General features: G+C 42.6%; 2 long non-coding RNA genes across 4 annotated transcripts in view; one reads left to right on the top strand and one right to left on the bottom strand.

The window, feature by feature from the left end:
* LOC103692325 (uncharacterized) overlaps nt 1-21748 on the top strand; it is a 42203-nt gene that overhangs the window by 5650 nt on the left and 14805 nt on the right. Inside the window, exons 4-7 of one of the 3 annotated variants that reach the window (XR_010057294.1) lie at nt 10572-10712; nt 13784-14733; nt 15634-15791; nt 19574-19699. This is a non-coding gene — a long non-coding RNA (uncharacterized LOC103692325). Of the gene's footprint in view, nt 1-10571; nt 10713-13783; nt 14734-15633; nt 15792-17062; nt 17294-19573; nt 19700-21748 lie in introns of those variants that run through there. The other 2 variants (XR_001840917.3, XR_005492658.2) reach the window with 2 other exon arrangements.
* Nucleotides 419-4191, bottom strand: LOC134481598 (uncharacterized). The gene is made up of 2 exons (XR_010057295.1): nt 4025-4191; nt 419-1027 (listed from the first exon to the last, which is right to left on the bottom strand). It is a non-coding gene; the product is annotated as an uncharacterized LOC134481598 (long non-coding RNA).

Genomic DNA, 21748 nt, shown 5'->3' with positions numbered 1-21748 from the left:
AAATGAGACAAACGCTTTAAAAAATATTCAGTTAATATGGGAAGTTGGTTCACCATAAAACAGCTTAGAAAAAGAGCAGAGAAATGCTGTCTGGTGTTCAGATGGAAAGATGGCCCATAACTCAGGCCTGTGACTCCCCTGTCTCAAGATTGTTGGAGGCAAATGTGATGGTGGCCTTGAGTGATGTGGTTGACCCCGGAAATGATCAGGACTGTGAGGCATAGTGGCTCTCAGAAACATCCAGATCCTTGGAATAGGATCACCCCACCCTTCAATCTGCTCTCTGCCTCATTTCTCAAGCATTAATAAGGATTTTCCATCTACCAGACTACTGGATTGTTCACCTGGAGAGCCTTCCTGTGAAACGCAATCCCCAGGGTTTCCGAAAATGCCATCCGTGTTCAGACATTACTTTATGCACAGCAAACAAAAGAGAAATTTAATGTAAAATGGCAAGTTTCTCTCTTGGTTCCAGATATATGAAGAAAGAGCAGCAACACACATTTTTAAGGTAGATGAAATATGACAAAACATCATAAAGGATAAAAGGATGAAATCAATATCAAGTCTTAATGATATTACTTATTCCCTTTTATCAATCTCCGCCAACACTCTGGAGAGAGGACCGAACTGCTGAAGAAGTTGAGGGTGTATTTTTTTTTAGAATTTAGCCATAGGCATTTATTGACTCATGATTCTGGAGGCCAGAAGCCCAACATCGGGGTGTCAGGAGGGTTGGTTTTTCCTGGTGCTGCCATGAGAGGTCTGTTTGCTCTTTGCTCCTGACTTGCACAGGCAGAAAGGTGAGGATGTACCTTAGAGGTAGGGTATTTACCAAGCTTGAAGGAAGCCCTGGGGGTCCAAGAGCCAGCGCAGCATACAAGGAGAAGCATACAAGGAGAAGCATACAAGGTGTGCATGCCTGTAGTCTTAGCACCCAGGAGTTGGAGGCAGGAGGATCAGAAGTCCAAGGTCACTGTGTAAGCCATATTGGGTTTGAGGCCATCCTGGGTTACATGAGGAGTCCCTGTCATAAAATAAAATAAAAGAATAATAGCTGGAACCTACAGACATATAAACCCAAACATGCATATGTAATCACGAAAGAACAGTAGAAAGACTGGCCCCAGATGTCTTAGTGCAAATACTTATTAGATTTTAAATGGCAGGATTAAGGCATGTGTTTATCCTCTGCTCTGGAAATAGAACTGCTGGCTGAGTAAGTCCCCCAGAGGCAGAAAGGCCAATAACTGGACAGAAATTCATTATGGTGTCATTCTGAGAACAGCTGCTGCATACAGATCCTGGCACTCAGCACCCTGCCCGGTGATCAATGTGACTCCTTCGTGCCTAGGAGCCTCTCCATCTTGCATTTCTCCTCACTAAGCATTCAGCTACTGGTTGTCTCACTCACGCTGTTGATGTATCGATGTTTGTTTCATGGTTCCAGGTTATGTTTCACTGAGGTTTCAATAGCAGGGTCCCTTCTGGCTATCTGCTGAATGAACGTCCTTCATCATCTTCCCTCCTTGGAGCTCTTACTCTGATAGCCCATCGCAGCTCTTCCATTAAATTCAAAAGAGCTGTCTGTCTAATATTACCTAGGACGGAGTCCAAAGCTCACCAGGAAAATGAACAGCATTCCTTCAACGTCAGCATGTGTGTATTAACATTGACACACCAAGATGTATGAATTCCCCTGAGCTGAGACAGAGCCCTACCATCATGGAATCGTTAGAAACATGTCTGCCGCTCCGGGTGCTTTCCCAGCCTGGAACATTGCATAGTTATTAAGGAGCTCACCAAGGATGAAGAATTGGACAGATGCTGTGGTTTGGAGGGAGTTTGTTCCCCAAAGGACTCGTGTTGGTCTGCAACATGACCGTAATAAAACATTGTGGAGTCTCTAAGAAGTGGAGCTTATTTCTCTGCCTCTGAGGTAATTAGGCCATCTGTGGTGCTGCTTAAGGAAGGGACTTGTGGGATGCCCACTAGTCCTGAAAGAGTTGTCACAAAAGGGAAAGACTGGCCCCTCCCTGCTCTCTGGCCTCCTGAGGTCTCACCATATGGCCTGTTCCTCTAGCATGCGTTTCCACTATCGTGCCATTGGCCATGCTGTAATGCAGCCAGTCCTTCACCAAAGGCGACTGGACCATGGCACCATAGTCCTGGATACCCAGAACAGTATGTTAAATGAGGTTCTGTTCTTTGCAAGTCATCCCTCCTTGGATATTTTGTCTCAGTGATGGAAAATGGACAAGGCACTTGAATATGACCCCAGACGACCTGCACCATTTACTTATGTTGACTTGTTGGAAAAAGAATTTTGAAGGCCAGAGTCAGAAAGCACAGAAGCATTATAGATGGTATTTCTAATCTGGAAATAAATAACTCAGATCCGTCAATAATAGAAAGAATGACTTGTACTGCATTTACATAATGGAGTGCTGTGTAGGAATGTAAAGAGGAAATTTACAGGATCTCTAAATAATATGGGTATATTTTCAAAAACACTTTTGAGGTAAAAAGGTCAAATGCCAAGGTCTAAGGCCATAAAATCCTCCTAATTCCATGGCCACTGTGCCGCTACCGACTGGATCTGAGTATTCCTTCTCCACTCCGGATGTTCCCCGTTTCCTAGGTAACTGGCTCTAATTTATCATGGTGAAGAATACAGACTCCTGGAATGAGGCAGGTCCAGCTTGAGTCACATTTTACTCACATCCAATAATAGCCTTAGACCATAACAACACCTATTTTGCCTGGCTTCAGTTTTTCTCTTGCAAAAGAGCCAATAATAATAATAAAACATGTTTCTCAGATTTGCCTTGAAAATCCCGTGAGGGAACATATGCTAAGCATGGTTCTAAATAAAAGTTGATTCTTTCCTTTTTTAAATTCCCAAACCTTGTTTTTTTTAAAAAAAAAAAAAAAAACTCGTAGAAGGATTTGGTTAACTGATAACTTTGAAGAAGTTAATGTGGCCCCTTTGTGTCTCTGCCTCCGAATAGTGGCTACCCAAGGCACTGTGTGTAGAGCTGAAACACTGCCTTCCGGTCCCTTTGCACTCCAGCTGTGTCTCCTGTAAAACTGGGACCAAAAATGCAGCAACACCAGAGGGCGCACACGAGCATTAAATAAGTGTGACATTTGTATGACACAGAGACGGCTTCGCCATATGCCTTCTCAAAAATATATTTTTGGTGCCAGCCACATTAATTTTCAGAAATATCACTTGGTGTTAAGATGTTATGTAGTGATTCTATTTTCACAGTAGAAAAAAAAAAGGCTATTAAAATCATCTTCACAGTAAACGGTAAGAACCAACTCTTATTTCTTCCAAACCTTATATTCTACAGTGTTTGTATAATACTCACATAGATAATGTTTAGGTTAGTTTCCCTGAAAAACACTCTTACAAGTAGCTATCTTAGTCAAACGTCTAAGTTCTGAAAATGCCGTGAATGTTTTATTTTATTTATTTTTGAGACGGTGCAGTGGCCAATGCTGATTCTCATCTCAATAGAATCACCTCAGAGGCGAGGCTCTGAATCTGTAAGGGATTGTCTAGATTAATTTAACTAGAGATGGGGAATTCCACCTAAAGTATGCGCGGCACCATCCTGTGGCCTCAGATCATGGTCAGAAGGAAAAGGAAATAGAGAGCGGAACACAGCATTCACTTCTGCTTCCTGCCATGGATATAGTGTGTTAGCATGCTTGGTTTGCACAGTGCTGGGAATCAAACTCAAGGTCTTATGCCTGCTAAAGCAAGCACTCCAACAACTGAATTACACCCCCCAGCCCATCTGTGACTATTTTAGATGCAGGCTATTGACTAATTCAAATGTTTATTCATTCTGTCAACATGGTCAACAGACAAATAATTAAAATATAAAATATGTCAAATTACTGTATGTATTATGGAGAAACATAAGCCAGAGAGCGGAAGATTTGGGTGACTCAAGCTAGGATTAGGATCTTCCAATTTAAAATGGCGTGGACAACTAAGAGACTGACTCACCAAGAAGGAGCCCATTGACAAGGAAGGGCCCGAGATAAGTAAAGGACATGCCAAGCGGGCATCTGTTTGAAGAGTAACCTCAGAGGAAGGAATGGAATCTGCAGAAGCCAAGCCGTGAACGTGTCCCAGAATGGCCGAGGCCAGCCTGGCTTCAGCACTACCGGAAGTTGCCGGAAGTCAGTATGGGACAGGGTGTTTCTTGGTTAAGTTTGTGACTCCTTCGCCAAAGAACGGAAGATCAGGGTTCATAAAGATTTGCAAAACCAAGGCGATAATTTTCTTGGAGCAAAGAGATAATGCAGGTTAAGATAGAGATAAGAGAGAAACACCGTCAAGATGGCAGCCGTGAGGCTACTCAAGGGCCTGGTTATTTCTTGCCCCATGTAGATGTCTCTGTAACGTTTCTATTTGTAAAACATGCCTTCCTCATTTATTTGTAGTTATTTTCATGGTGGCTAAAGGTCCATGAATATGCGTCTGTTTCTAAGCTGTTCTGCCCCCACCGACCATGTATGTGTTCTTTAAAACCCACGCTTTCTTATTGCTGTGAGTTCTGTATTTTGCCTATGGACAGGACAAGTTTTACCCTTATTTTTAAAATTAAACGTATTTATGTACTTGTTTATGTATGTTTGTGGACGCCTGAGGAAGTCATCTTTCTCCTGCTACCGTGTGGGTTCCTAGGATCAAACTCAGGTTGTCAGGCTTGGCAGCAAGCACCTTTCCCTGTTCACCCAGCTCACCAGTTGTTTTCTTCCCTCTAAGGGCTGAACCAGCTAGCGACGTATCCGTTCACAGACACATTTTAGAATAAGTTTCTGTGGTTTCCCTGAAAGAAGACTTAAAAGTTTAAATGTTATTGTTTTGTACTTGGGCGAATTTAGTTACTTTGGAGAATTTAGCATCTTTGTACAATTAAATCAACCCATTTAAAATCATGTGCATATGGAATCATCAGCTCTCTATACTTAAAATATCCCCCTCGCCCCACTTCCCTCGCCAGCAGACTGGGCATGCCAGGTTAGATCAGTTTTGACAATGTGTTGCTTTGCCTCTGTAGTTATTTTGTCTTTAAAATGTTCCTGGTTGGTTAATACTGATGCAGGAGAATGCTGTATTTTCAAGTGAACATTATGTACACTAACTTGTGGGAAAATATTGGTTCACACAGTTTGTTTATTTGTGAAAGCTCTTTATATATTAAGAATGCCCACTATTTATATGTCATGATTATTCTTCCCAGTTTGGATTTTTATCTTTTGTATTTTTTACCTTTTAACCCTTAAATTGACCAAAGGGTCAATTCTGTTGATAATAATATGTGATTTCCTTCCATTCATAAATTTTGCATATTTGGGCTGGCTGGAGAGATGGCTCAGCGGTTAAGAGCACTAACTGCTTTTCCAGAGGTCCTGAGTTTAAATCCCAGCAACTGAATGGTAGCTCACAACCATCTGTAATGGGATCTGATGCCCTCTTTTGATGTGTCTGACAGCTACAATGTATTCATATAAATAAATATTTAAAATTTTTTGCATATTTGGCAAAATGTACTGCATTTTGTTTTGCTCTCTTCTGCCCTTTCAATGTGTTTTCACCAAATACAGAATGTCAGACTTGCCAAAGAACTGTGTTTTCACTCTTGATCCACTAGGGGCCAACACTCCATTGAAAAATTCTGCTGTGCTGTCCTGAAATTTGTATTTTTTCTCTCTGAAGAAGAGAGAGGAGACAGGCTAAACAAACCTAGCAGAAAATTACCAATTTCCATTCAAATTAGATAGGTCCAAAATGAGTCAAATTAGATGTCAGAAAAGTCTAAACAAAATCCATAAGGTACTTTTGAAGGCACGAAGTCATGTAAGGAGCCAGTGTTGTTTTGAAATGGACAAAAATAAAGATACAAAATATAAATAGGATGACTTAAAGCTTTGTTAAAATTTAACTTAGAAGGAAAAAGGACTACAGAATAAACGTAACTCAGAATCCACACTAAGCCTCAGGGAATAGAGAAGAGGTAAAGAAGCAAGAACAGCTTTTCTTCCTTTCCCTTTTCTCTGCCACGCCAGATGTGGGGCTAACCTGCTCCTACATCCCACAGGATTCTCGCACAATTTACCGAGGAGAAAACAATTTTCAAACCCCAAGCAACACAAAACAAGAGGGGGTGGCTTCAATTCAGTGAGCATCAGTAGACAAGGCTGCTCCCGAGGGACTGAGCTAGCCCCAAGCTGTGGATAGAAGGTGATTTTTCTCTGAATCCTATTAACATTCTCAAAATCATATTTATCACATGAAAGGAGACAACGGGGGAGCGGGGAGAGGAAGGGGAGGGAAGAACTTGATCAGACCAATTGGCAAGGCTACAATTCTCTTATTTGTGAAAACCAAAACATCAGCTTTTTTTTTTTTGAAAGAGTCCCTTACGTATAGATGGCTTCTTATATTTAGGTCTGGTGTGAAGGGATCAAACAGCCCCCACGCAAACTGCTATAAAAAGCAAGTACTGTGGTTACAAAGGTGCACATGTCAGCTTGGGACTTGGCTTCTGAATACCCTTCTTAAGTAGGACAAGTACGTCATATCAGATATGAGAACTCATTCCATAAAAGGATTTATTTTTACATCAATTAAAATAAACGTATAGGCTGGGGAATGTAGCTCAGTTAAGCAGAGTGCCTTCCCAGCATGCATGAAGTCCTGGGTTTAATCTCCAGCACAGCACAGATCACAACTGGAGGCTTACACCTATAATCCTAGCAGTCAGGAGGTAGATGCAGGAGGACCAGAGCTTCAAGGTCACCAGGTATTTAGAGTGAAAGGAAGCCTAAGTTAGAGACCCTGACTCTAAAAACACAAACAAACAATTGATAACAAATGTGTGCAAATAATACATCTTGATCATCTGTACCCCAGCTTCTCTTTACTTCTACCCTGGGCACCGTAACTCTCTCTTCTCACCTCCCCATGAAGGAATAATCTTTAAAACTAAAATATGTCATGAATGTGGCCAATAGAATAAGAAAGTACTTTCAAATTAATTCCCTCTTTTGCTGCTTTTGATTTAGTACCTGCACATGCATTTAAAATATTTAGCCATATCATAAATTGCCTCATAAGATTAATTTACTTAATTCTCAAATAAACTTTATCTTTTTAAAAAATTATTTCTATTTCATGTGCATCAGTGCTTTGTCTGAATGTATGTCTGTGTGAGGGTGTTGAATCTTCTGGAACTGCAGTTACAGACAGTTGTGAGCTGCCATGTGGGTGCTGGGAATTGAAGCTGGGTCCTCTGGAAGAGCAGCCAGGGTTCTTAGCTAAGCCATCTCTCGAGATCCCATAAAGCACAAAAAGTGATTTTCTTCTTTTTAAGAATCAGGCTGGGGCAGGAAGGTCACTGGGAGCTTGAAAGAAGTCTCAGCTACTTACTAAGTAGGCTCTGGGCTGGCCTCAGTTTGGGCTACTGAATTCCAGACTTGCCTTCACTCTGGGTTACTAAGTGAGACCCTCATGCGCGCGCGCGCGCGCGCGTGTGTGTGTGTGTGTGTGTGTGTGTGTGTGTGTGTGTTTGACATAAAGTCTTCCATTAAATGAACAACCAGGACTGACTTATCTCCTCTCCTATTGGAAGGCATTTGTCTCAGTTTTCAGTCAGTGCTGGTTACAAAACCCAAAATGAAAGCTAAGCCCACCAATCAGTTCTGCAGATTTATGTGTCTTATTTGGCGTGTCATTTTAGAACGGATACCTAAAGAGAAATTGACAGATGAAAAAGGTATCATTTTAGTTGAGTTTCCTTTTCTATAACAAGACATAATAACCAAAAACAATTTGGGGAGGAAAGGGTTTATTTCACTTACACTGCCTTTAACAGCCAGTCAGAAAGGGAAGTCAGGTAAGAACTCAAGCCAGGCAGGAACCTGGAGGCAGGAGTTGACGCAGAGGCCATGGAGAGGTGCTGCTCACTGGCTTGCTTCCCATAACTTGTTTGGCCTAGGTAGTACTGCGTTCAATGGGCTGCATCCTCCCCTATCAGACCAATCTCCCTTATGAATATTGATGTAAAGATACTCAATAAAATTCTTGCAAACTGAATCCAAGAACTCATCAAAATGATCATCCATCATGATCAAGTAGGCTTCATCCCAGGGATGCAGGGATGGTTCAATATACGGAAATTCATCAACGTAATCCACTATATAAACAAACTAAAAGAAAAAAAAACCACATGATAATTTCATTAGGTGCTGAGAAAGCATTTAACAAAATTTAATACCACTTCATGATAAAAGTCCTGGAAAGATCAGGAATTCAAGGCCCATACTTAAACATAGTAAAAGCAATATACAGCAAATCATTAGCCAACATCAAACTAAATGGAGAGAAACTTGAAGCAATCCCACTAAAATCAGGGACTAGACAAAGCTGCCCACTCTCTCCCTACTTAGTCCATATAGTACTCGAAGTCCTAGCCAGAGCAATCAGACAATGAAAGGAGGTCAAATAGATACAAATTGGAAAGAAAGAAGTCAAAATATCACTATTTGCAGATGATATGATAGTATACTTAACTGACCAAAAGTTCCACCAGAGAACTACTATGCCTGTTAAACAACTTCAGCAAAGTGGCTGGGTATAAAATTAACTCAAACAAATCAGTAGTCTTCTTCTACTCAAAGGATAAACAACTGAGAAAGAAAGAAATTAGGGAAATGATACCCTCCACAATAATCACAAATAACATAAAATACCTTAGTGTGACTCTAACCAAGCAAGTGAAAGATCTGTATGACAAGAACTTCAAATCTCTGAAGAAAGAAATTGAAGATCTCAGAAGATGGAAAGACCTCCCATGCTCATAGATTGGCAAGATTAATATAGTAAAAATAGCCATTTTGTCAAAAGCAATCTACAGATTCAATGAAATCTCCATCAAAATTCCAACATAATTCTTCATAGAATAGGGGCTTATCTCTGGGAAACCAGGAAAGGGAATAACATTTGAAATGTAAATTAAAAAATCCAATAAAAGAAAAAGAAAAACAGAGAAGAGAAGATGTCCCTCAGTCTTGCCTACAGCTCCATCTTTTGAAGGCCTTTTCTCAGTTGAGGTTCCCCCCCTCTCAGATGACTCTAGCTTGTATAAAGCTGACCTAAAACTAGCCGGCACAGGTATGGATATTTTGATATGCCAAGAATATTGCACTTGTGTGGATGGTACCAATGTATAGTTTCACCGAAGGGGTTCTTTCCCACCGTGTTTCTTCCAAGATTGACTTTTTATCAAATATTTTGTTCTTTCCCAAACTGATGGGTTAAAAAATACTTATCGTGATTTCATTTTATGTTTACTTAATTAAGATAAGAGTTTTGTTTCAAACTTTTAGCTTTAAAGTGATGTGGAGAGAGAGAGATGAATAGGAAGGGACCCAATGCTTGGTGAAGCGTCTAGTGCAGTTGGATAACTTTAAGGATGTTTAGTAAATCTTTGCTGTAAGCATCCTTTACTACATACCTTTCCATTGCCAGGGCCAGGTGGTTTAAATGTTCAATTGGTTGACATTTGCAGCTCGCACCCTTTGTGCTGGGCTCTCCTGGGCTGGAGCTGCTGACGGAGCCATCCATCTGGACTGCCAGTCATTATGACAGCAGGGCTACTTTGAACTCTGTGGACACCTTGAGGAAACTCTATACCAGCTATAAGAAATACCAGCTTCCTTCCGCATCCCAAACAATCTCCCTTTTATTTTTTAGAAACTATTCAGAACTCAGAGCATAGACAGGGAGAAGAGGTGGGAAAGGAGGAGGGGGTGGAGGAGAGAGGATGAGAATTTATCAGAAAAAAAAAGTACTGACATCTTGGCAGCCATATACATAACAAGAGCGTAAATGAAAGGGTATGAACGTTAATGTCTGGTCAACCTTTTGCGTTTTGGCATCTCTATTGACCTTTCTAATGGAATCCTCCAAATTGCAGCAGACACGGTCAAGCCCTGTGATGCATCGCTAAGACTGCCGTAGGGGCAACTGGTGCAGAGCCCCTCTCTACCCTTCCTGGGGCAGGCGACTTCTGCTCGTGGGACAGTCATTCCGGTCTGTTTCTTATTCCTCCCTAGCTGATGACAAAAGAACTGTCACAGACAGACTCTTAGAAAGGGGAGGTGGGAGGTAGGAGGTCACCTCTGGACCCCACTGAACCTGACTTGGGGATGGACTGGCTGTCGGTATTATCAGGGTGGCCAGGACTGTGGGGCTTCCTGTCTCTTCCCCACTGAGAAGAGTCATCTCTTCTTGCAGGCTGTGTGGGTTCTCCCTCTCCTCCCGGGTGCTCCTCCATTGCTTGGCTTTACTTGAAGTTGGCATTGCGCACTGGCAGGCAGCCTGCTCCTCCCCTTGACAAAGAGCGTTTTTGTATTCGATTCATAGCCTGCTTCTGAGTTTATTTTTATACTTAAAAAAATTGGGTATCAAATATTCCATGTGTATTCAAGCATTTCTCTTAAGCCAATGACATCTCCAGACCTTTTTAATTCATTTCACATAGGTATACAGATGGCTGATGAGAGGGACAGGAAGAAAAGAATAGAAATTGGCCAGTTAAAGAATCTTCACTTCATAAGTGGGTTTGCACAGTAATCGCTCAGACTGGCTATTGTCATTTCATCAAGAAGTGAAGACAGCACGTGTAAGTACTCACCTTTTCAGACTGTGTCCATACTGTGATGCATTTCATCAGCTCTCACTGATGGGAGTTTGGCTTGTTTGCTAAAATGTATTACATTGGGGCTGATGGTAGAGCATTACAGAATACCCCTTAGGCTCCAAGCCCTAAGTTTACTCTCCACACCACTTCAAGACACTGCCCAATGAGCTCCTTTTAGTTCATGGTTTATTGTCAGAGTTGAGAACAAGAACAGAAACAACAGCTTCTGAGCTCCTGCTAGACCTACATCTGAGCTCCAGCTAGACTAGCATCTGAACTCTAGGTGGACCAGCATTCGAGCTCCAGCTAGAACAAGAAGTATTCTAGTTAGAGCAGAAGCCATCATGTGTCAGCCAGGGTCAGGGAAGAACTTCGGTGATGACAGTCATCATTTTGATGGACTTAACATTAAAAGCTACAAGAGCAGGGCTGGAGAGATGGCTCAGAGGTCAAGAACGCAGTCTGCTCTTCCAAGCATCCTGAGTTCAATTCCCAGCAACTACATGGTGGCCCAGAACCATCTATAATGAGATCTAGCTCCCTCTTCTGGCTTGCACATGAATATTTATATATATATTCTCACAAGTAAATAAATAAAAAAACCAAAAGCCCCAAAAGCAGTCAGGTTTATAACATCGGAACAAGCAGGAGAACACTAACTACTTTTATCACCCCACTACACTGATAGCGATACTATCACTAACAGCGTTTTATAAACGTTTTCACTGTCCTGGGGCCAGAACCATCTAACCTTGTCCAGATAAATTTGGAGTGAGATATATGAGAGCTATTCTTATTTTACCTAATTCGTTTTAGAGTAACTGGGGGAATGAGGTGAAGCAATTTCTTGTCTAAAAACCAGCCTATTTATTTCTTTTATTAGATTTTTAAAATAAATTATTCTCTTCTCATAAACATCCTGATCCAACTTTTCCCTCCCTCCTCTTCTCTCAGCCTCCCCCCTCCCATCCACTCCTTCTCTTCAGAAAATGTCAGGCTTCCCAAGGATATCAACCAAATATGGCATGTCAAGTTGCAATAAGACTGGGCACCTCGACTCATATTGAGAAAAATATCCCATTTCTTATCCGTCTCTCCCTAGCTCTTCTTTTTAAAAAATAATATTTACTCTGTGTGTGTGTGTGTGTGTGGTGTGTGTGTGTGTGTGTGTGTGTGTGTGTGTGTGTGTGTGTGTGACATGCTTGTCTATTTACCACAGATGTGCCTGGTGCATCTGAAATCTGTAGATTACTATTAGGTCTCCCAGGACTGGATGATTGGGAATCACCATGTGATGCTGGGAATCAAACCCAGGTACCCTATAAGAGCAGCTAGAGCACTTAACTACTGAGCCATCTCTGCAGCCCAGTTTCCCCAATTCTTTACACCCCCTTTTCCCTAGGGTCACTTCCTAAACCACCATACCCATTTCATTCAAATTTATATTAAAGGATTCTAGAAACTGGTTGGGCTAAGACAGATTATGGAGAGAATGCAAATTCTCCAAGGAAACAAAAACAAAATAGACTCAACTTTATAAGTCATTAGGAAATTGGAAAGTAATACAACCAAACGGAAATCTGAATAGGTGTTTTAATGGGAAGTTATACACTTCCAAGTGGTTTCTCATTTCTTATTTGTAACTGATAGGAAATTAATCCAATCAATAACCTTCAGAATATCTTATAATCCATATAATTTAGACTTTTGCAATACTGAAATGTTAATGTTATACTAAGAAAAACAGCAGAAAATACTTGGTGTGGTGGGTTTCAGTCTAGACTGTCCTAAAGTATTTAAGGTTTTACTTCCAGACTGGTAGAAACAGTAGCAGGTGGCGCCTCAAGGGAGGTCTTTCAGTCACTGGAGAATAACCCTAAAGGTGTCCATGGAAAATTACTCTTTCTCTTTCCCCGCACCTCTGTGTTGTGAGTGGTTGTCCTCCCATGAACTGTGATGTCCTACCACAAGTCCAGCCCATCTGTGAACTATAACTTCCCAACTGTGAGTTGAGACAAGTTTACTACCTCAGGTCTTCCTCACGTTAATGGATGATGAACCTACCTGGTTCTTTTCTTTTTTTTAATTCTTCTCTCACACATTACATCCTGATCATAGTTTGTTTCCCTCCCGCCCTCCACTCTTCCCAGCACCCCCACAATCTCCCGTCTCCCCCAGATTCACTCCTCTTCCATTTCCCTTCAGAAAAGAGCAGGCCTTTCAGAGATATCAACCGATATGGCATAGCAAGTTACAGTAGGATTAGACACAAACCCTCATACCAAGACCAGACAATGCAACCCAGTAGGAGGAAAAGGGTCCCAAGAGAAGGCAAGAGTCAGAGACACTCCCTGATCCCAGTGTTAGGAGTTCAACAAGAACAAGCTATACAGTCTTAACGTATATTCAGAGGACCTAGCTCAGACCTATTCAGAGTCCATGATTGTCAATTCAGTCTCCGTGATCCCCTATGAGCCCTGCTTAGTTGATTCATGTTATGATCATGGTGTCGTCAACCCCTCTGGCTCCTACAATCCTTCCCCTTCTCTTCCAAGCACACCTGATCCTTACAGAATAACAATTGTCCCAGAATAGCAGAATGATGTAAAAGTGTATTTCGAATCATCTGCTAGATCAAAGCAGGAGAGACAGCATAGGCAAAGTATCAATGTGGAATTTCAGTGGCAGGTAGAAAGAGCCTCAGGAAATGGGGCTGAGAAGTGAGGAGTTGGAATTGGAGCCTGAAGGCATAGACTCCAGAGACCGGATTCTCTCAGGAGTTTCAGGCAACCTTTTCTTCTCTTCGTCCCAGACAAAGTAGTGTTCCTCTGACTCTGCCGAGAGGCTGATACAAGGTACAATGGATAAAAGATGCTAACCAAATGCTGTAAAAATAGGAGCTCAGCCTCCAAGGATACAATTGCCTCTCACTGAACAAACTTTAACACTGGAAAAGAAACATCAGTTGATTGTAGTTTTAAACATTCTGTGTAAATGTTCTCCCACACCCCCTTTTCTGGAATGCTCCTTTACTCTTATTCTGCTTCTTCCAGTAGGTCGCATCCTACTTCTCAGCTCCCATTCTAAAATCCTGGTACCACCTAATCACCACCAGGAAGGAAACGCACAGTGTGGACCTGTGACTGTTGTTTTCCTCCTTAATGTATCCTTTGATGCCACTTTTCTCGGCTGTTTGCCAGACCAAATGTTCGTGCTGCCATCATAGTGGCCTCTGGGAAGATGGGAAGTATCCTTTCCCCTTCTCTATTAATCTCTGACACCATTTCTCATCGGGGGAGGTGTCTCTCTGTGTCCCAGGCTGTCTTTGAACTTCCAGGCCCCCAAGTGCTAACACTACAAGTGGGAACCAGCATACCATCGTTTTCTTTAGCCTTATGACTCCCGTGTTTTTTAGACACTTTAGGCCAGCCTCTCTTCCTTTTGACTTGGTCTTTGGAATCCAGGCAGTGTGTTTTTTCTATCAGTCTAAGGAGGAACCCAAAGAGCATGGCTCTCTGGGGCTTCATTGGTAAACAATCGGAGCAACACTCGATGTGCATCCTTAAAAATCTTCCCTCGCAGCCTTCCTAGGCTTTTTGAACCTGAAATGTCTTGGCCCCTCTTTCATCAGTTTAGCAGCTGGCCAATGCCGGTCACAATGCTGGGTCTAAACAACTAGTTCCCAGTAGCCCTAAAAGAATTGTTTTGGCTTTGGAACTAGGAATGAGCTCCAAGGTACCAAGTCCTTTATTCATCCCTGAATCTGGGCCCACAAGCAGACAGAGGCCTCTAAAGCATCAGAGATCCCCCTCTTTGATGGGTCTTCAGCCCTTCACAACCCTTGAGGAATGGCTTAGTTATTTCGGAGACCAAGTAACTGAATGAGGAAGCCAGAGAGACAGCTGCCTTTTTATATTTTTTCCCCAGCTGTATGTCTAAACCATCTGTGGTGGTCTGAATGAAAACTCTCCCCATAGACTCATGGGAATGGCACTATTGGGAGGTATGTATTTGTTGGAGTAGGTGTGCACTTATTGGAGGAAGTGTGTCACTGGGGGTGGGGCTTGGTGGTTTCAAATGTTCAAGCCCAGTGTCTCCCTCCTGCTGCCTGCTGGTCTGGATATAGAAGTCTCAGCTCCTTCTCCCCCACCATGTCTTCTTGGATGCCACCGTGATTCCCACCGTAACAATAATGTAGTAAACACCAATTAAATATTTTTCCTTTATAAGAGGTAACATGATCATGATGTCTCTTTACAGCAATTGAAACCTTAACTAAGACACCATCTCACTATAGCCCAAGCCACATGGCTCTTACTATGTAGCTCAAGCTGGCCTTGAACTAGTGACTCTCCTAAAATCCCAACCTCAACAGCTGTGATAACAGGCATGCACCACCCTCTCCAACTCCATTTTGACTTTCCCCATACACCTCAGTGACTGATTATGCATTTCTTCTCTTAGACAAAGAAGTCACAATTATTTCCTAAAGAGATATTGGAATGTAAACAACAATACGATTTCTGTAGGACTGTCCCCTCTCCTGACCAGTCCTATGCTTAGCTCTCCCTCTAAGAAACTTTACACCCTCTGACTTAGATTCTCTCGGGTTTGCTTGGAAGGGAACCAGGACCCCTGAGAGAAAGGATGCTCTCTCCAGGCAGACAGCTACCTGGTTGAGTTTTGCTTCTGCTTTCCGAAACACACCTGAAGCTGCTCTGACCATTAGTAAAGCCCCAGGATTCTTAAGTTGTGATAGAAAACGCACGTTATCAATCGACCAGCATGGTTTTATTTTCCTTTTTTGCCACTGTAAACAGTAGCTGAAATGTCACGGCTGACATAGATGAAAGCTTGTCAACAACTAAGCCTCGAGACCAAGAACTGTTTGCCTTCCCCTTAGGTTCGTTGTGTTTATTTGGTAAAGGGCAGCATGGAATGAAAGACAAAGAAAGGCAGACACCCGAAAATTATGTGAGACGCGACCTCTGTAAGACAAGAACATGGCAGGATGACTGACTAGGTGAAGAGAAGTTGAGAAATACAAAAGAATATTTATATGTAAGTAGGCATGGCATGAATATTTGTATTTTCCTAAGTAGCTTCACATGAACTGCATAATCCTCACAGACCTCTATGGCATAAGTGTTAACTGCAGTTGTTATATTGTAAATGAATTAACTCATGCACAAAGGCATGGCTAACTTTCCCTGGACCATTTATCTATGAAACCGAGATCTGAACCCAGTGCAGGTGACTGCATAGCCCATCTTCTTTGCCACAAAGTCTAGATTTAGCTCTCTGAGCTGTGAGGAATGGGAGTTTAAGAAGTTTCTCTGAGAACTCAGTGCCACTCAAGGACAGGGATCTGGTATGTTTGTGTGCAGGGGCGCCTTGTGTGATCTCCTGAGTCCAGTACATGCTGACAATGGTTTCTCAGCTCTGGAATGGATTTAGAACTGAATTTAACCGGCAACTTGAATAGAGGATGAGGACTGTGTTACTTGAATTATTTTGTAGACAACATCCAGTCTGTCCCAAGGCCCAGGTGAATTTGAACCTTTTTTTCTACGACTTTAACTTTTGACTCAGTCTTCCAAGTGACGGCATTTAGTATGCCAGATCATGCTGCTGCCGCCTTCAAGGGCATAAACAGTAAAACAACGGAAGTCCAAGTGACCACTCCAGCAGGCCACTTCCTCCGACGTGTCCGCTATTTATAACTGTCCTCATTAGAGAAATCTTTTGTTCCATGTGGTCAGAACCCTTTTTATCTATCCCTTCCCGAGTCTCTGGTGTCCTTTATTCATCAATGATTAAGTCAGTATTGCTTGTTCCAAGTGAGGAACTGAAACACAGAAATCGAATTTCCTAGCTGAGCAATGTGTCAGAGTCATTGTGTGTGTGTGCCCGAGCAAACCATAAACTCATTCACGGTGCCCTGACATCACAAGACTTTTCGAGGACCATCAGGGACTTGCGGCTCCTTTCTGTCTGTTGAGAATTTTTATTAGCACCTGCGTCTGTGCTCCCATCTTCCCTATGATTTTTTTTTCATTTCTTGTAAGAAACAGGTCTAAAGGCAGATACTCTTTTTAAACATCAAATGTAGTCTTCAAAGATGTTTCCATAATAAGAACAGTAATGCGGATGGCGTGTAGCTATAAAGCCCATTTTTAACTGAGACACCATCTTGTATTACTTAATAATATAAAAGTGGGGACCGGTAATAGAATCATGAACCCCCCTTAGCTAGACTCTTTCATCTCTTCTTCGGGACATCTAAACCCTGCCAATTCTTTTGCATCTATTTTCTTTCTGCTTTTGAATAGGGTGTGTATCTCCTGTAAACGCTGGGATGGTCTTTACTCAGATTACCAAGCCCAGCTTCCTTTTCTCGGAGGCCCATGCCCATGATGCCTGCCACTTACATGAAGAGGTGTTCACCTGTCAGGATGGGAGAGGCTCTGTGCTGTGTCACCTGCACTGGTCTCCTTTGCTGTTCCTCCAGCGCTCTGTTACTCCTACGTGCTGCTGGCCCCTAGGTGATACGTACCTAAAAAGCAGAGGTCAGTTTAATTTCCGGGGAATCTCTATTTTTCTGCAATAGTTACCTGCACAAATTCATATCCCATTTCATCCTTTATCCAGTACTTTATATGTCTGGCTAAAAAGTTGATGTCTCTGGCTGGAGAGATGGCTCAGTGGTTAAGAGCCCTGACTGCTCTCCCAGAGGTCATGAGTTCCATTCCCAAAAACCACATGGTGGCTCACAACCATGTGTAATGGGATCCAGTGACCTCTTCTGGTGTGTCTGAAGACAGTGACCATGTACTCATATACGGAGAATAAGTAAATCTTAAAAAAGGTTGCTGTCACGAATAAATACATGAACTTGGACTACCCATGGATAGGTAACTAACATTTTGGGGTGCCAATAGTGTAAAACTATCTGAAGTATGTGGTCAGGGAGATAGGAAGGAAATGCCAGACATTTCCCTCCTATCCAAATGCCCTCCCTCCCTCTTTCCATTCCTCTTTCCCTTCTTCCTTTCTTCTTTTCTTTTCCCATGAAGATTGAACTTTAGACCCTGTATAGTCTAGGCAAGTGTTTTACTGATAGTTATTCCTTAGCATGTTTTCTCTGAAGTACTTCTAGATTAAAAGAGAAAACAATTCATACAATATGCAACAACTTCTTTACAAAATGAATATACCCACCCTGCACTTATACAAAATTTAGCCACATAAATAGAGTCTGATTGATAACCAAGTGACTGAACCTTGGGTCACCTTTCCTTCTGAATATGTGGAATTCCAGCCAAGTTTCTGCTGACATCTAGCAAAAGTTATAGTTATCCTCTCCCCACACGTATACACAGATGGTGTAATCGTAGTGGGTAGCATATGCCTTCCGTGTTAATCTCTAACAAAATTCAGGAGGTTCATTCATTATGAAGAATACTGCAATATGCCTTTCAAGGCAATGAAAACCATGGGTGGAATCTCAGACTCTTTTCTATTCTACTTAATCTAGGGATCTTGCTAATTGCAGTCAGACTTGAGTTTTCCTCTTGTGCTTTCCTAATGTTTGCTCTTATCTTTCAAGAGAACTCTTTTCTTTGTGCATGTATATGTGTATGTGTGTTCATGTGTGTGGGTGTGGGTGTGGTTGTGGGTGTGTCGTGGGGTGTATGTGGAGGTCAGAGGACAGTGTTGGATGCTGGTCCTCACCTTCTACCTTGTATGGGACAGGGTCTCTTGTTCTGTGCATTGGACAGCTGACTGAGGAACTTTCAGGGATGCTCCTGTCTCTGCCATAGGTGTGTGCAGTTACAGATGTGTACTGGTGCATGTGGATTATGTAATTACAGATGTGTACCACTGCATCTGGATTATGTAATCACAGATGTGTACCACTGCATCTGGATTATGTAATCACAGATGTGTACCACTGCATCTGGATTATGTAATCACAGATGTGTACCCCTGCATCTGGATTATGTAATTACAGATGTGTATTACTGCATCTGGCTGCATGTGGGTTCTAGGGATCCCAACTCCGGTCCTCATGTTTGCATGGCCTTACTGACTGAGCTATCTCCCCAGCCAGAACTTAAAACCTTTTAAAAAGTGTATATGGGTGGTTTTGCCTGCATGTGTATCTCTGTACCATGTGTGTGCCTGGTGTCCACAGAAGCCAGAAGAGGGTGTCAGATCCTGGGTGTCTCTAAATGTCCCAGAACTGGACTCACAGATGATTCTGAGCCACCATGCGGATGCTAGGAATCGAATCCAAGTTCTCCAGAAAGGCGGCCGATGTTCTTATCCTTTGAGTCATCCCCTCAGCCTCAGAAAATTTTCTTTTTGTCCTTAAGACAAGGTCATGCCATATGGCTTCAATTCTCAAGTCTGTGTTCTTGACTCAGCCTCCCAAGTGTAGTGACTGTGTTTTTAATTGTTCTCTCTCTCTCTCTCTCTCTCTCTCTCTCTCTCTCTCTCTCTCTCTCTCTCTTTCTCTCCCCCCCCTCTCTCTCCAGCACTTATTGCTATGTAGCACCTGAGCTTCCTGGGAATCTCTGTTGAGGAGACTCTTTCATTGAGATGAAGGATGTCTATCACCTTTACCACTGTCCCAAGTTAAAGGAAGAACAGAAATCATCAACTTTATCTCATTTCCCCCCTGCCACTTTATTTCTTGTTTTGACAAAGTCATTTGAAGGAGTGGCCATGACTCCTTGACCCCTGTCCACTTCTGCAGTCTCCCGTTCTATCCTTGAACAGTTTGCATCTGCCCCTATTACTCCAGGTTTTAGCCTATCACATTCCTCTTGATTTCTCAGAATCTGCAGTCGATGAAGATATAGAACTCTCAGCTCTTCCTGCACCATGCCTGCCTTGTTTTATGCCTGCCTGGATGCTGCCATGTTCCTGCCTTGATGACGATAACGGACTGAACCTCTGAACCTGTAAGCCAGCCCCAATTAAATGTTGCCTTTTTAAGAGTTGCCTTGGTCATGGTGTCTGTTCACAGCAGTAAAACCCTAACTAAGACAGAAGTTGGTACCAGGGACTGGGGTATTGCCGGGATAGACCTGACTGACTATGCTTTTGTTTGGAAGAATCTGGATTTTTGTGACTTTGGATTTGGAAAGTAGTGGAATGCTTTAAATGGGACTTAATGGGCTATTCTAGTAGGACTATAGAAGACTTTGTTACTGAGAATGATTTGAATTGTGTGGACCTGGCCCAGGAGATTTCAGTGGAGAATTTCGATATCTGGCCTAGAGAGTGTTTGTGTGGTATTTTGGTGAAGAATGTGGCTACTTTTCCCCTTGTCTGAAGAGTTTGCCTGAGGCTAAGGTGAAGAGACTCAGATTAATTGCATTGATAAAGGAAGTCTCAAAAATGCCCACCATAGACTTTGTTCTCGTTAAATCTCATGAAGAGCATTTTAAGCTAGCATAGCAAGCTGGGAAAGGAAAAATATAAAATTTATGGTTTGAATTTTAAAGGAGCAACAGGAAGTGAGATGGAGCTTAATCCTGTGTTCAGGGATATTAAATTGAATTAAGGGAGTAGTGACCTTGGGGCAAGATTCCCACCCACCTAAATTTAGATCCAGGCAAGGTAGTACAAACCTTTAATTCCTGGAGGCAAAGACAAACAGATCTCTGAGTTCAAGGCCAGCCTAGAAGAGAGCAAGTTTTAGGTGAAGAAAAACTAAAATCCAGACTTGGTGGACCACATCTTTAATCCCAGTGCTTAGCAGACAGGCATACAGATCTCTGAGTTCAAGTCAATCTCCAGAGCAAGTTCCAGGACAGCCAAGCTTAGACAGTGAAGGAGGTGGAGAAGAGGAAGCTGGTGACAATGTAATAGAACAAAAGGCCATGTTCCATCTACTACAAGCAGCAGCTTTGTCCATGTGGCTCTGGCTTTAGAATCCAGAGAGGGGACTGCTGGGGCAATTGATGCTGGTTAGCCAGAGCTAAGAAATGGTGATTGAGAAGAGACAGGCATCACTGAGATGATTTCTTCTGGGATAGTGTTTTTTGAGGGGACAAAAGAAGCTGTGTTGTACCTCATGCTGCAGCTGGACTTGGTAATGTGTAAGAGTCACCCAGGTGGTACTGGTTTGAAGGCATGAAGGGGTCATGAAGAGCAGCCGAGGCTGGGCACTGTGAGAGGCCATGGAAGGCCATTGGTGAAGGTGCAGCCTCAGTTGTAGTTGATGGCCCAGGACTGAAAGGGTCATGCAAAGGATCTGAGGCTTGGCACCATGAATAGATCCTGTGAGAAGCAATTGGTGAAACCTAGTTGCAGCAGAAGATCCCAGCGTATTAGAGATGCCAGACCCGTGGGATGATCCCCAAGAACAACAACAGCAGTGAAGTGGATCAACCTGAGCTTAGAGTGCTACAGACGCAGAGCTGTCAGCCCTTCAGAGGAGCCCAGAAGAGCACGTGTGGATCCCACACATCGGAACAATAAACTGTAACATTGAAGATGCCAGAGCTGTGGGCTGTGGAGGAATGCTGCTAACAGAGAGTTGGACCAGCCCAGGAAAAGAAGTTTACTGCAGTAAATAAAGATGTTAGTTAAATAAAGGAGTTAGAGATCTGAAAAACTGCTATGACATCAGTCATGGAAATGCAGTGTTTGGAGTTTGCCCATCTGGTTTCCTCACTTTTTTTTTTTTTTTTTTATATGTGGGTGCACATGTATGTTCACCAGGGTATATGGAGGCCTGATTTTGTGCATATTCTTTCTTTTTTTTTTATTTTTATTTTTTATTAACGAGTATTTCTTATACACATTTCCAGTGTTATTCCCTTTCCCGGTATCCGGGCAAACATCCCCCTCCCCCCTCCCCTTCCTTATGGGTGTTCCCCTCCCAACCCTCCCCCCATTGCCGCCCTCCCCCCACCAGTCTAGTTCACTGGGGGTTCAGTCTTAGCAGGACCCAGGGCTTCCCCTTCCACTGGTGCTCTTACTAGGATATTCATTGCTACCTA

Source organism: Rattus norvegicus, chromosome 13, assembly GCF_036323735.1.
Source record: "Rattus norvegicus strain BN/NHsdMcwi chromosome 13, GRCr8, whole genome shotgun sequence".
Lineage (NCBI taxonomy): Eukaryota > Metazoa > Chordata > Mammalia > Rodentia > Muridae > Rattus > Rattus norvegicus.
The sequence above is the reverse complement of the archived record's forward strand: the minus strand, read 5'-3'. Positions and strand labels throughout refer to the sequence as shown.